The sequence below is a fragment of the Hemiscyllium ocellatum genome, chromosome 1, assembly GCF_020745735.1.
Source record: "Hemiscyllium ocellatum isolate sHemOce1 chromosome 1, sHemOce1.pat.X.cur, whole genome shotgun sequence".
In the NCBI taxonomy this organism is placed as follows: Eukaryota; Metazoa; Chordata; class Chondrichthyes; order Orectolobiformes; family Hemiscylliidae; genus Hemiscyllium; species Hemiscyllium ocellatum.
The window spans coordinates 59,629,070-59,645,249 of record NC_083401.1 but is presented as its reverse complement, the minus strand read 5'-3'; the positions used below and the strand labels follow the sequence as shown (position 1 = coordinate 59,645,249).

At 39.8% G+C, this 16,180-nt stretch overlaps 1 protein-coding gene across 5 annotated transcripts in view; it reads right to left on the bottom strand.

The window, feature by feature from the left end:
* Positions 1-9,931, bottom strand: part of ubap1 (ubiquitin associated protein 1) — a 76,971-nt gene extending 67,040 nt beyond the window's left edge. For 2 of the 5 annotated variants that reach the window (XM_060829624.1, XM_060829636.1), the window contains exons 1-2: positions 9,800-9,922; positions 7,186-7,256 (exon numbers count right to left, since the gene is read on the bottom strand). The gene's annotated coding sequence lies outside the window, so the exon portion shown is untranslated. Of the gene's footprint in view, positions 1-7,185; positions 7,257-9,799 lie in introns of all 5 variants that reach the window. The other 3 variants (XM_060829634.1, XM_060829635.1, XM_060829631.1) reach the window with 3 other exon arrangements.
* Between the last annotated feature and the right edge of the window lie 6,249 nt (positions 9,932-16,180).

Here is a 16,180-nt window from a genome sequence, read left to right as displayed (position 1 = left end):
GAGACATTTTGGTAGTACCTGTTACCTGCGGTATTGATGCAGGAAGTACAGCTGTTCATGGTGGCGCTCAGTCAGATGGCATTGGTTTCCCATCAGGCTAGTTTTAGCGTATTGCACCCGTAAATGTTTGGAGAACCTCAACTTGAGCCACAAATCTTCGAAAGAATTGCAAAGCTAGAATATCCTTCCTTCGATAAGGAGACCAAATCTGCACATAATTTTTCAGGTGTAGTCTTACCAATGCCCTAAACAGTTGCAGTAAGATGATCTTGGCTCCTGTATTTTAATCTTCTTGCTATGAAGGCCAACGTACCATTTTCACACTTCACCATTTGCTATACCTGCATGCTTACTTTCAGCAACTGGTGTACAAGGACCCCCAGAAGATGACATGCAATTTCCTCACCCAAACTATTAACCCATAGCATCCACAGAATCCCTATATTGCGGAAGCAAGCCATTCAACCCATCGAGTCCACATTATACCCTGCTAGGAGCATCCAACCCAAACAGCTCAGTGTCACAGTGTAAGAATAAGGGGTAAACCATTCAGGACTGATATGAGGAAGAATCTCTTCATTCAGAGTTGTGAACCCATAGGATTGTCTAGCACACAAAGCTGTTGGAGCCAGTTTGTTAAATATATACAAGAGGTGAGCTGGATGTGACCCTTTTGACTAAAAGATCAAGGGGCAATGGACAGAAAGCAGGAATGGAATACTGAAATTCCATGATCATATTGAATGGTGGTGCAGGCCGGAAGGGCCAAATGGCCTATTGTTGTACCTATTTTCTAAGTAGAGTCCTACACCCAAACATATTTAGCTGTCTTATTAATGATTTTCTGTCATAAAGTCAGATAATTGCACATGTTCAGTGCCATTTGCAATTCCTCAGATATTGAATTAGTCTGTGTCCAAATGCAACAGACCAGAATAACATCCAGGCCTGAGCTGACAAGCAGCATCTGAGGGAGGAGAGTACATCAGCACCCAATAACAGGGTTGCGTGCTTGGGTCAGAGGTAGGGCCTGAGGCTAGGGCCAGGACCAGCAGCAGCAGCAGCAGCAGGGTGATTCAGAACAAGAACAAAGAACAATACAGCACAGGAACAGACCATTTGGCCCTCCAAGCCTTCTTGCCACATTTAACCTTTGTTTATTAACCGAATCCATATCCCTCTATTCCCTTTCTACTCATGTGTTTATCCCTTTCTTTGTCCCTAGTGGAAAGTGGCAAGTAACATTCATGGCACAAAAGTGTCAGGTAACGATCATCTCCAACAGAAGAGATTCTAACCATCATCCCTTGACTTTTCAAAAGGCAATGCTATTGCTGAATCCTCCACTAACAACATTCTCGAGTTACCAGTAAACAGAAACTGAACTCGATTAGCTATGTAAATACTTTGGTTACAAGTGCAGATCAGACATTAGGAATTCAGCAGCAAGTAATGAAGGGCTTATGTCCAAAATGTCAATTCTCCTGCTCCTCAGAGGATGCCTGACCGACTGTGCTTTTAAAGCCCCACACGTTTTGATTCTGATCTCCAGCATCTGCAGTCCTTACTTCCTCCTAGCACGTAACACATCTCTTGACTCCCAAAGCCTGTCCACCATCAACAAGTCAGGAATGTGATGAAATACTCTCCAGTCGTTTGGATGAGTCCAGCTCCAACAACAATCAAAAAGCTTGACACCATTCAGGATAAAGGAGCCTGCTTGACTGACACAAAACCACAAACATTCACTCTCTCCACCACCAATACATAGTAGCAACTGTGTGCCATCTACAAAGTCACCAAGACCCATAAAACAGCACCTTCCAAACTCATTGTCACTACAATCTAGAAGAACAAGGACAACAGATTAGTGGAGACACACTTACCTAAAAGTTCTTCTCTAAGCCATTATCCTGAACTATATCACTGTTACTTCACTGTCACTGGATCATAGTCCTGGAGCTCCATTCCTAATCGCATTATGTGTACACATACACCAAATATACTGCAGCAATTGAAGAAGGTAGTTCGTTATAGCCATTTGAAAAGGGCAATCAGTGTGTTGGGTTCTTTTTCTTGAGATTCTTACACCCTTGATCCAACTGCAACATGCCAACTTCTGTGAACAACTGAACTTTTATCAAGTACAAGCTTTCTGGAGAAACCCTTAACGCACTTCACAGGGCTAGCAAAGTCGTGTCAAAGATATCTCTGAACTTCCTTTATACAGTACAAGACTTTCACATTACTGTCAGTAATGCCCACAAAATGCCCCTAGCCATTCCCCTACAGTCACATGCCACTCAAGACACAATGTAGTGATCGTATCACTTCCAGAAACAATGTAATGTACATCATCCCTAGATGGCTAGATATGTTGTGAATCATTTTTTAAACTACAGGATATGGTCAGAATTTTAATTGCAATGTTCTTATTAATTCTGAATAGGGGATAATAATGTAACTCTTTTACTCTGAATAACTAGGAAATGGCTCTGAATGCCAAGAGATAGGGATGTAGATTTCTTACATTCTACCTGTAAGACAGAAGCATACCACCCTACCCTCAGGACATCCAATTTCCTGCAGGTCAGCAAATTCACCCTTCAATATCTCAAGGGATGGGAAATAAATGCTGACCCAGCACATGAAGCCCTTATCACTTGAAGAATAAACAAAACTACAAACAATACCAGAATTCATAAAGATCCACGGGCTAACTGCTAATATCTACTGATCACATTATGTCTGAAATAGACAACCAAATACGTGCTCCAACAAAGATCTTCATTTTAGCAGTTTGCCAGAGGATTTGTGATAAACAATGAAGTCTTTTAAACAGACAATCTAGTCGTATGTATACCAAATGTTAAATGTCTGTATTTTGATGTCTGAGACATCAAATTTATTTTTACTTGCTGAATTGAATCTAGTGTTTTATATCTTCCAGCTCTGGATTTATGCTGAATACATAATAGCATCCTGTATGAATCTAGAATTTATCATGATAGTCTGCTAATTCCAAGTCGTAGAAAAACTCAATACGGTTAAACGGTGTCAGAGTGTAAAGGACATATTTCTGTAACAGATCAATCAGACATCTTGCAAAGGGGTGTTGTAAAAAAGCCATGAAAGAATGCTTTAACATTTATAATAAGTTAGAATGTGAAAATGTTGGCACTTTAACATGATTTATTCATGCATAGGTGCTTACTGACTAAGAAGTTTCTCAATCAATTCATCAGTGATGCAGTGAGTTATTACTCGTACTTTTGCCTTGGAGCAAGGGTTGAGGCCAGCTGAGGTAATAGCAGTAAAATTTCTACTTATACTTTATCTATTACATGTGAATGGTTTGGATAACTTTAATTCAGTTTCTACTGGGAATTGAGCCGATAGAACAAAAACAATTTCCACAATTTGGTACTCACTCAGACAGACCATTATAATGGTTAATCTAAGATGTTTAAGACATACTCCAAAATTCAGAAACTCGTCATCTCTGATTTTTCACCTGCATTTGGCTTGTACTATATTCGACTATAGTAAATATGATATTGCTCCATTTCTTTTTCACGGACACTAATCTCCCTGTCCTTTCTGGTTTATTTGATGATATTTTATGTAATTATGTTGTGTAGTGTGAAATAGGTTTTTTTTAATAAGACAGAGGGTAAAAAGTAGTGAATAAACAATCTTTCCATGAAAAAGACATGATGTTGTCACCAACAACAAACACAAAATTACTGGCAAAGTATTGCAAAGATTTACAAAGGACTCACAGCACTCCAGCATCGATATTCTTCCACTAGAGATTTAGAACTTCAATACATTTCAAATTTGGAGTTTAAAGTGTCCCAAACTGGGAAAAAATTCTAAAATTGTACAAGCATTAACATACTAATTGAGAAGCATTTGTATTTCTTGCACTGCACGTGTGACTATACTTCAAAACTGCTTCATTGATCACAATGGATAGAGTTGAAATTGTCACGTTATAACTTAGTAGTCCATGTTTCCCAAGTGCCACTGGTTGAACACAGTTGGTTAATTGTCGACAGTTATTTTCTTGTTAAATATGGAAACCCAGTGTTCTTTTAATTTGACTCACCAAATCACGTAAATTGGGGACTTTGGATATCGTCATTAAATATTTTCACATTTACAATGACTCCAGAATTCAAAATGATTGCCAATGCATGATACTAATAAATCATGATAAAAGGATACTTCATTTTTCAGAACTTAATTTGTTCTGTCAACATCATAGAAACATAATCAAAAAAAATTGTAGCCAAAAAAAGATATCTGGAGGGATGATTTAAAGCTTGTTCAAACATGGTTATTTTTAAAAAAGGTCTGAAATAAGGAGGAGGAAATGAGTGGTCAAATAGATTAGAAAGGAATTCCACATCACAGACCAAACTCTGTGACCCATTCTGGTCATGACACCATAATAAGAGAGTGTGACTGCACAAAACATGGTGCTGAGGATGTTCACCAAAATATTGCTGGTGCTGGAGTGATTCAGCTATAGAAAGAACTGAAAGTGAAATCTGAGAAGACAGAGACAGTAGATGGATTGACAGATGTCATAGAGTATATGAAACCTGAAGTTGTCAATGTACATGTGGAAGCTGATTCCATGGAATACTGACAGAGGTCAATATGTGCACTAAGAAAGTGAAAGACTCTGAGTATAGATTTTTGAGAAGCTTCAGAGATAATATTATGAAGACTAAAGGTTATAATTAAGTAGATAAGCTTGGAACCAAGTAAGAGCAGTTCCCTCAGACTTGACAACAGAGGAATAGTGATGGTGGAAAGTGACACGCTCATGCTCATCTATCAAAGATTGCAGAGAGGTCAAGGGGGAATAAAGAAGAATACACCATATGCATGGACACAGTTTGGCTTGCTCTTTTATTACAATGAAGCAAATTTCATTGAAAAGATTCGAAATATAATTGTGGTCAGATTATGACAGAGACCTTCAGAGGGCAACAACATGTTCAAGCTGCAGTTAAACTTACAGTTCCAATTTTGATAGCTGGGAGGCTAGTTGCCATGTAACCTTCTATCTTTTTTAAAACTGTATTTTTAATCTTTGGATGACCACTTAATACCATGGCCTTCTCTTTTGTTTAATACTAAATTCCAATAATTCAACATTGCAGGAAACAAGCTTCATAACAAAAACTGTCCTTACATATATAGAAGTGTCAAAGAGATATATGTAGCTGGATAATCAGTACAGCCTTACAGGTTTGAGCTGGCAAATTGACATTAGAGAGGCATACCAGTTTCAACAAAATTTGTAGAAACTATTTTTAAAAATCACAAAATGGAATTCTGACCATAAATCAGATTATTCTGACCAGCATTCTGAACAGTCGTGTTCCTCAGATTAGAACTATAGATTTTTTTTTGATTTATCCATTTTCAGTTTTCTTTCATAAATTTGGTAAATTGTTCTGTAACATTTTAGAGCACAAGAGATAATTCAGCTCAATGTTTTGTTGCCCCTTTGCAACTTACCTAATCAGTCCTAATCCACTGCGCTTTCTGACAGTTCTATAATTTTCTCCACTTCAAAATTATACACTTAATTGCATTTTAAAATAACTGAATGCTTCAATCATCTTTCCAGACACTGAAATCCAGATCATCATAACACGCTAACAAAAATTATCCTTACTTCACCTCAATTGTTTTTATTTTGCCAGTTTTCCTCAGTCTGTGCCCAGCTGCGACTGATCCCTCCTAACAGTGGAAATAGTTAATCCTCAAAACACTTAATTCTGATGTCTATTAAATCTCCCTCAACAATTGAAGTTATCCACACCTGGTATAATTCTAATAAATTTCATCTGCACTCTCTAAGAGGATTTCCTCTGCACCTTCTCCAAGATCTTTACATCTGTAAATATATATAGTCATCAACTTAGCTGCCAATTTCTCAAAAATGTTATATTTGGTACTTTTGGTCTGTGAACTGAAGTAATAACCATTTATCACTAACTATTCATCAGAGGCTACCTAGCTAGGTAAACTGAATTGAGAAGACCAGACAGTCAATGCAGGCAGTCAATCCATGTAATATTTTGTGAATTTCACTTTGGAAATAGAACCAGTCTGCCTCAAGATTGGGATACAGACTGACTCTAACCCCACACCTTGAAGGCATTGTCTGAGCTGAGATGTCATCTTCTGTTAGTGTGACTTAAGAGAAGTTCTGGGATTTACATATTAAAGAAATGAAACCAGCAAGCTCATTTTAAAAGATGAAAGACTAAACAATCTAGGTTTGTTCAATATATCATTTCAGCTGTATGACACTGTAATCTTTTGCTATAAATTCTCGTCTTGTGGTCCTACTTCACAACCATCTGATGAAGAAGCAGTGCTTCGAAAGCTCGTGCTTCCAAATAAAGCTGTTGAACTATAACCTGGTGTTATGTGATTTTTTTTAACTAAGACAAGAGGGCATAGCCTCAAGATGAGAGGGAGCAGATTTAGGACTGAATTGAGAAGGAACTCTTCATCCAGAGGGTTGTAAATCTATGAAATTCCTTGTCCGGTGAAGTAGTTGATGCTGCTTCAGTAAACATTTTAAAAGCCAAGACAGTTTTTTTTAATAATAAAAGAATTAAGGGATACAGTGAGAGCACGTGTAAGTGGATCTAAGTCCACAAGAAGATCAGCCATGATCTTATTAAATGGCGGAGCAGGCTGAAAGGGCCAGCCGGCCTATTCTAGCTCCTAGTTCTTATGTGCACTGTTCTTTTTGGGCAGAAAAAGCATGTCTATCCAATGTATCAAGAAAATGGGTGGTAGTTATTTACTAGATCAATTCACAGGGCAATGCCCTGATCCATCACATTCAATCTGTCTTGTTTAAAATCTGAACAAAACCTGGTAGTTAGCATTAATTCCTGCAATCTCCATGACAATGCTCCTACAAGAAACCACTTGCCAATCAATATGCACTCTTCTCTCATACCTGTAGAAATGTTGGACTTCCCCTTTATTGGTATTCGTGCAAGTTGTTGCAACACTCAAAGCTTTTCAAAAACATGTCTTTTTCAGCAAAATGATCCTATACCATTGTAGCAAATATTTATTTAAGAAAACATGTTTTGCAGGTTTTGGAAAAAAAATACAAAGATTTAGATGCATATTTACCTTTTTATCATTTGCTTCAAACACTGGGAGTGAATCATAATGAGAATACAGCTACGCGCTGTGTTTTCATCCTCAACGTCAACAGCAAAAAGCCAAGAAAGAACAGAAAGATAAAGGATTAATGAAGATTATGCTACAGAAAATAATCCATGAAAGAAGCAAAGGAAGGTTTACAGAAATTATCAGATAGCATACAAAGGAGTAACAGAAATGCAGGCAAAAAGGAAAAAAGTCTTAATCAAGCCTTCTGTAACATTTGGTCTGGAGATATTGACTTTCATCAAGGAAAAGTTGTAAAAGCAGCTGTAGCCTACTAGGACTTCATTCAATTGTAAATTGAAATGTGACTGCTAAGGGTAGATGGGATATCTAAGTGTTGAGCAGGACAGAGCAAGGGAGTGAGGTGGACGCGATATATAGGGACTTTAATAAGGTTCCGCACAGTAGACTGGTTAATGAGATTAGATCACATGAAATACAGGTAAAACTAGCTATTGAATATAGAACTGACTCGAAGATAAGGGACAGAGGGTGATGGTGGAATGTTGCTTTTCAGAATGAAGGCCTATGACCAGCGGCATACCATAAGGATGAGATGATGGACCGAGGAGTAGCAGATGGAGTTTAATGTAGATTAATCTGAGGTGATGCATTTTAGACAGCCAAATCAGGGTAGGACTTATGGTAAGATCCTGGGGAGTGTTGCTGAACAAAGAGAGCTTCAGTGCAAGTTCATAGCGAAGTCCCAGGTTGACAGGATAGTGAAAAAGACATTTAGTAGGCTTGCCTTTATTGGTCAGTGCATTGAGTATATGGTTGGAAAGTAACGTGTGGTTGTATAGGACATTGGTTAGGCCACTTTTGGAATACTGCATTCAATTCTGGTCTCCCTACTACAGGAAGAATATTGTGAAACCTGATAGGATACCAAAATGATTTACAAGAACGTTGCCAGGGCTGGACAATTTGATCTATAAGGTGAGGCTGAATAGGCTGGAGCTATTTGCCCTGCAGCATCAGAGACCAAGGGGTGACTTTATAAAAGTTTATAAAATCATGAGGGGCATGGATAGGGTGAATAGCCAAGATCTTTTCCCAGGATAGGGGAGTCCAAAATTAGAGTGCATTGGTTTAAGGTAAGAGGGGAAGATTTAAAAATGACCTAAGGGGCAACTTTTTCACAGAAGGTGATGCATGTATGGAATAAGCTGCTAGAGGAAGTGGTGGAGGCTGGTACAATTATTACATCTAAAAGACATCTGGATGGGTACATGAATAGGAAGGTTTCAGAGGGATATGAGCAAGCTGCAGGCAAATGCTGCATGGGCGACACAGTAGCTCAGTGGTTAGCACTGCTGCTACACAGCACCAGGAACCCAGGTTCTATTCCAGCCTCGGGCGAATATCTGTGTGGAGTTTGCACATTCTCACCGCATCTGTGTGGGTTTCCTCCGGGTGCTCTGGTTTCCTCCCACAGTCCAAAGATGAGCAGGTTAGGTGAATTGGCTGTGCTAAATTACCCATACCCTAGGTGCATTAATCAAAGGGAAATGGGTCTGGGGGGGTTATTCTTCGGAGGGTTGGTGTGGGCTTGTTGGGTTGAAGGGCCTGTTTCCATGCTGTAGGGAATCTAATGTAAATGGAACTTTATTAAATCTTAATTTAGGATATCTGGTCAGCATGGACAAGTTGGACCAAAAGGTCTACTTCCATTCTGTACAGCTGTATGACCCTGTGACAACAAAAATGCCAGTATACAAGTTACAGATCTGGCTTCAAGCAAAATTCAATCACTAAACATAACAGGAAGAAATGGCATCCTGTGTTCTACTAAAATTCCAACTTGATGCACACCCTCCCTAACACAGATGATGCAAAAGTGAAAGTTTGCCAGGTGAAGTGGAATGCTTCATGGCAAAGAAATGAAATAATTAACCACCTACAACCATGGAAAGACCCACAATGAGAATAAACTAAACGATTTTCATGTCCACAGTCAAAGGCTTCATCAGAAACTGTTACAAAGAACAATATAGAAACTTTAAAGGCTCACAAAACTCACAAAAAGTAATTGCAATCATTAGCCAATTAGGGAATAATCATCCTATATTCAGGAAATAGAAAAGTAATCAAAACATGGTCCATCATTTTATTTCACAAAATATACTTGATCTCAGTATATGAAATCAAGTATGAGAAAACCTACATAATTCAGGCAATCTACAAACTCCGTGTACAAATAAAACATATAATAGAGAAAAGAAAATTACAATTTGAAGTGGGAGCTTTTTAAATGCAAATCTTTCCTTCAACTTTTGGCTAATAAACTGATGTGTCAAATGTCAACAGAGGTGTTTCGAAATGGCCTCGTATTCAACTCAATATCAGTAGAAGGCGCAGAACAAGAAAGTTGCCGTCGTAATATGGCAGATGACCATGAAGTAACGGAGTGGTACCGGTGCCATGACTCGATCTGAGTATTTACCGTCTGGAGGCTTAAGTTCACTCCTTTGCTTTCACCCAGAGATTATGTACATTTAACCAATAGGATTAAAGAATGCGCTCTCCTACTATCTACACACCAACACCCAATTTAAATAGCCCCGATGCTTACCTACTGGTTTTATGTCTCCTGGTACGATCACTGTTATGTCCTAAACAACATTAACTTTTGTTTAAACTACATCAATTTGACGCTATTTCCTGCTTCATTGAAGGACGCCATCTTACCTGCTTGTAGTTGACGTCATCGCGCTGATCATGTGACATATCCACGCGCGATGACGTTAGCGCCGCACCCAAGGCCGCGCAAGGGGCGCAGTGGTGTTTGCGCATGCGTACCGCTTAAAGACGCACTGTAATTCCTTCAGAGAAGGCAAAGGAAACTGAAAGTTATCGCCTTTAAAAATACATGAAGTAGTGGGAATTTTAGATTGTACAGGTCTACTCTATCAAGTACAAGCATACAGAAATTAAATCAAAATATAATGGAAATGCTTAGTAAATCTGGCAGAATATGTCGGTGTTTAGAAGTTCGTAGATCACTTCATCAAAAGTGCAAAAAGTTAAGAAATATAGTATTTAAGTAGTTCAAATGGGAGAAGATAGAAAAGGTGGCAGGCGATGGCCTAGTGGTATTATTGCCGAACTGCTAATTCAGAGATCCAGATAACGTTCTGGAAAACAAAAACAGAAGTTGCTGGAAAAGCTCAGCCGGTCTGGCAGCGTTTGTGCAGAGAAATCAGAATTAACATTTCAGGTCGAGTGACACTTCCTCAGAAATCAAAGACTTAAGTTCTGAGGAAGGGTTACTTGACTTGAAACTCCAATTTGAATTGAATTGCATTGAATTTATTGTCTGATTTCTCTGCACAGATGCTGCCAGTCCTACAGAGATTTCCCAGCAATTTCTTCTTTGGTTTTTGATTTACAGCATCTACACTTCTTTCAGTTTTTATTTAATGTTCTGGGGACTTGGATTTGTACCACATCAGGATAGATGGTGGAATTTGAATTCAATAAAAACCTGGAATTAAGAACGTCAACAATAAACATATTGAATACTGGAGGGAAACCTTTTTTGGGGGGGTTTCCTCTTGCTCCTTAAGGAACAAACCTGCCATCCTTACTGGGTCTGGTTTACATAGGAGTTCAGTCTCTTAACTGTCCTCTGGACAACTAGCGATAAACATCAAGTGCTGGCCTCACCTCTGATGCCCATACCCCGAGAATGAACAATCAAAACTAAATGTCTAAAACAGCAAAAGATAGTGGACATTTAAAAAATGTTGGAGAGGCAGAAAAAAAGAAGTCAGGACAAGTAATTAAAGAGAGTCATATACTTTCATTGGCAGAGAACAAAGAATATGTTGATTTAGAGGAAACCAAAGTCCAAGTTCAGGTGTAAAAGCTCTTTTGAGAAGAAATATCAGCTTACAGAGGTAAATGTGTCCCTTTATTGAAATGACTAAAGTTGGGCAGTGGAGCAGTAGCAACCAAAATTAGATGAAAAAATTCCCTTCTGTGATAAAGGTGTGAGCACTCCAGGAAAGTATAAAGAGACTAGCACCCTGAAGTGACAGCTTCGTATCCACATTCATTAGAGGATGAATAAGACCATGTAATGAACTAGGCCATTTGACCCAACAGTTCTGCTCTGCCACGCAGTGCGACCATGACTAATGGTATAATCCTCAACTCCACTTATTTGCATTATCTCCATAAATTTTGTTTCTCTTACTGATCTGTCTATGTTAGCTTTGAATATACTTAATCACATGACCTTGACAGCTTTCTGTGGAGAATCCCACAGATTGCCTTTGAGAGAAAATGTTCCTCCTCATCTGTCTTATCGTAGAATCCCTACAGTGTGGAAACAGGCCATTCAGCCTAACAAGTCCACACCATTCCTCCAAAGAGCAATCCACCCAGACCCATTCCCCCTATCGTATATTTACCCTTGACTAATGCACCTAACCTAACCCCTTCCAGAAATTATGCCACCTGGTCCTAGACTCTTCCACAAGAGGAAACAACTTTTCACATCTTCCCTATCAAGCATCCCAAGTACTAACATCTCCTCATAACTTAGTGAATCATTTCTAAATTGCCTCTAATGCCAGGATATTACTTCCTTAAATAAGGAGACCAAAACTGTTCTAGCCAAAATAGCTGACTAGTCCCTTGTAGTTCTGAAGAAGGGCTTATGCCCGAAACGCGATTCTTCTGCTCCTTTGATGCTGCCTGACCTGCTGCACTTTTCCAGCAACACATGTTTAAGCTCTGATCTCCAGCATCTGCAGTCCACACTCTCTCCTAGTCCCTTGCAGTGTTTGAAAAGAACCATCCCTTGTAAGAAAGGCCAAATTCCATTTCCTTCCTGGTTACCTGCTGAATTTGGATGCTAGCCTTTAGTGATTCATAGAGTCATAGAGTAATAGAGATGTACAGCACGGAAATAGACCCTGCGATCCAACTTGTCCATGCCGACCAGATATCCCAATACAATCTAGTCCTCCCTGCCAGCACCCGGCCCATATCCCTCCAAACCCTTCCTTTTCATATACCCATCCAGATGTCTTTTAAATGTTGCAGTTGTACTAGCCTTTCATGCGCAAGGACTCCCAAATCCCTCACTGCTTTAGTTTTCACAGTTAAATAATTATTTTTTGTTCACTCATGGGATGGGAGCTTTGCTATCTGGTCCCGTATTTATTATCTAATTGACCTTGAGAAGGTGGTAGTGAGCTGCCTTCTGGACCCATAGGCTGTTCTGGAGGAATTCCAGGATTTTGGCCCAGCAACACTGAGGAAACAGCAATTATATTTCTGAGTCAGGATGGTGAGTGGCTTATAGGAAGGTACAAAGAGTCTGCAAAGTGAGTTGGCAAGAATCTGGCAGATGGAAAATAAGGTGTGAAACTGAAATTAGTTATTTTTATGGGAAAAGTAGAACAGAGTTTTTTAAATGGTGAGATGCTTGGCAAATATTGATTTCTCAACACCTTCAAAGTTACTTTACTGTTTTAACCATGTGCACTCAACACTTTACCTCCATTTCGTCTCTACCGACTTAACAAGTTGCTTTTGCTTGAAGCATTAATCATTATCAGCATTCTCAGCTCCCTTGGAGAATTATTTTCACTCGCAGGACATGTGTGTTGTTGGCTGGCCAGCTTTAATAACCCTTCCTATTTGCCCTTGAGAGGGTGATGGTGAGTTGCCTTCTTGAACCGCTACATCCATTTGCAGTAGGTAGAGCCACAGCGCGGTTAGGGAGGGAATTCTAGGATTTTGACTCTTTGACAGTGAAGGAACAGTGATATATTTCCAAGTCAGGGTGTTGAGTGGCTTGGAAGGGGAATTTGCAAGTAGTAGTATTCACATTGTATCGTCTTCCCTTGCCTTTCAGGATGGAAGTTGTCATATGTTTGAAAGGTGCTGCCTAAGGATCATTGGCAATATTCTATGGTGCATCATGCAGATAGTACACATATTGAGCACAGGTGTTGAAATGACTGTGAATGTGAGATTAATCAAGTGGGCTGCTTTGTGCTAGATGGTGTCAAGCTTCTTGACTGTTGATGGAGCTGCCTTCATCCAGGCAAGTGGGGAGTATTCCATTGCACTCCTGATTTCTTTCTTGTAGATGGTGGACAGGCTTCAATGAGTTGGAAAGTGAGTTATTTGATGCAGTGTTCCTAGCTTTTGCCTTGCTCTTGTAGCAACTAGCTAGTCCAGTTGAGTTTCTGGTTAATGGTAAGCCCAAGGATGGTGATAGTGGGGGATTCTGTGATCATAATGGCACTGAATGTAAAGGGAAATGATTAGATTGTCTTTCTTGGAGTTGGTCATTGCCTGGCATTTGTGTGATGCCAATCTTACTTGCCACTTTTCAGCCTAAGCCTGGATACTGTCTAGATCTTATTGCATTTAAATATGAACCACTTCAATATCTGAGTTGCAAATGGTGCTGAACATTGCACAATCATCAGCAACCATATCCATTTCTGATCCTTATTATGGAGGGAAGGTCCAATAAAGCTGAAGATGGTTGGGCCAAGGACACTTCCCTGTTGCTTCCTTAAAGAGATGTCCTAGAGCTGGGATGACTAACCTCCAACCATCTTGTTGTGTACCAGGTACGACTGCAAGCAGCGGAGACTTTTATACTGATTACAACTGATTCCAGCTTTTTGAGTGCTCACAATCTGTCCAATGAAGCCTGATGTCAAAGGCCTGATGTCACTCTCACCTCACCTCTGGAATTCAGCTGTTTTGTTCATGTTTGAATTAAGGCTATAAAGAGGTCAGGACAGATTGGCCCTTGTGGAATACAACATTAACCTAGTATAAATACTTCCCTATTTCTCCCTTTTTTTTAGCTTTGACAAAGGGTCAGTTAGACTCGAAACATCAGCTTTTTCTCTCCTTACAGATGCTGCCAGGCCTGCTGAGATTTTCCAGCATTTTCTCTTTTGGTTTCAGATTCCAGCATGAAAAGGTTATTGCTGAGCAAATGTTGCTTGGTAGCACTGTTGCTGACACCTTTCCTCACTTTTTGATGATCGTGAGGAGATTGATAAACTGATAATTGGCCAGATTGGATTTGTTGTGCTTTGGATAGATCTTCAATTCAGCTCTTCAGTTCTTCCTGTCCAAATGCATAACCTCACATTTTCTCACATTATATTCTATTTGCCAAGTTTTTGCCGACTCGCTTAACCAGTCTATAATTCTCTGTAGATTCTTTGAGCCATCCTCACCGCTTGCATTCCCACTTGCAGGTGGTACCCAATTTATAAACATCCCGATTACAATCACTAGTACTTATAAATGGAATCCCAAACAGGGGTTTAATTTTACACTTGTCACATATGGCCATTTCTTGTACCCACTTTAAATTATCGTGAATTGTGTGTCGACTTGCAAATGAACTCAGGAACAAAACCTGTTCACAACCCAGGAACTGCCTGTATTCTTGTGTCAGTTGCAAATTTGACAATATTTTATTCACTTCCATCATCAAAGTCATTAATGCTAATTGTTAATAATTGTGGCTCCAGAATTGATTATTGTGGCACTCCACTAATTGCAGATTGCCACCCTGAAAATGCCCATTTTGTCCCAACCTGACTTCCAAGATGCTGTGTTTCAGGAGGCAGTGACATCCCTCTGACTAACTACCTGGAACTCAGCCAGTAGTCAGAGTAAGAGGGGTGTGACCATGAGCAAGACAAGTAGAGCGATCCAGGCTGAAGGAGCCTCAACCCTTCTGCTTGCCTAACGGGTTGGAGATTTTTGCTCCCTGGGTGTCTGAAAGCAGGGGCTATACAGAGGATAAGCAAACTGACCATAACACCATGGTACAGGGTGCCATTAAGGAGGGGGTAGAAAAGGGAAATGTAGTTGTAATCCCCGGATGGGATATCCGGTGAATAGACACTTTTTCTGTAGCCTGATCAAGAGTCCTAAAGGTTGTGTTACCTGTCTAGTGCCCACGTCAGGATATCTCATTTGGGCCGTAGAGGAACTTGTAAGGGGAAGGGAAAGATCCAATTGTCAAGGTCCATGTATGTACCAATGACATAGGTTTAAAGAGGAGAGAAGTTCTGCTCAGGGATTATGAGCAGCAAGGGACTAAGTTAAAGCAGAATCAAAAAGGTAATAAGCTTTGGATTATTCCCTGAACCATGAGCAAAACATGAAGGGAAGTGATGGACTAGTGGTATTATCACTGGACTTTTAATTCAGAGACCCCAGGTAATGCTCTGGGAACCTGAGTTTGAATTCTGCTACAGCAGATGGTAGAATTTGAATTCAATAAAAATCTGGAATCAAGGATTTAACGATGACCGTGAATCCATTATCAATTGTAGGAAAAATCCATCTGATTCATTAATGTCTTTTAAGGAAGGAAACTGCCTTCCTTACCTGGTCTGACGTACATGTGGTTGACTTTTAACTGCCCTCTGGGCAATTAGGGATGGGCAATAAATACTGGCCTAGCTAGAGATGCTCTCATCCCATGCATGAATTTAAAAAAAAATTGGTGCAAGGTCAACAAAATCAAAGAGGTAAACACATGGCTCAAAGCTTGATGTGGAAGACACAAGTTTGAATTCATGGGAGTCGAAAGTGTGATGCTGAAAAAGCACAGCAGATCAAGTAGCATCCAAGGAGCAGGAGAATCAACGTTTTGGACAAGAGCTCTTCATCAGGAATGAGGCTTGTGCCCAGCACTGGGGAAGGATGGAGCTGTTCGAATGGGACAGGTTCCACTTGATTCATGCTGGAACCAGAGTTCTGGTGAATCACCTAACTAGGACTGTGGATAGGGCTTTAAACAAAATAGGGTGGGGGGATGGAGTTCAGTTGAATGGAAAATTATGGAAAACATTAAAGGTGGGGAGGGTTCAGCAGAGGTTATTAAAGGTTCCAGGACAAGTAATAGAACAGAGAGTATGGAAAGGACCAAGGACCAAGAATCTAACTT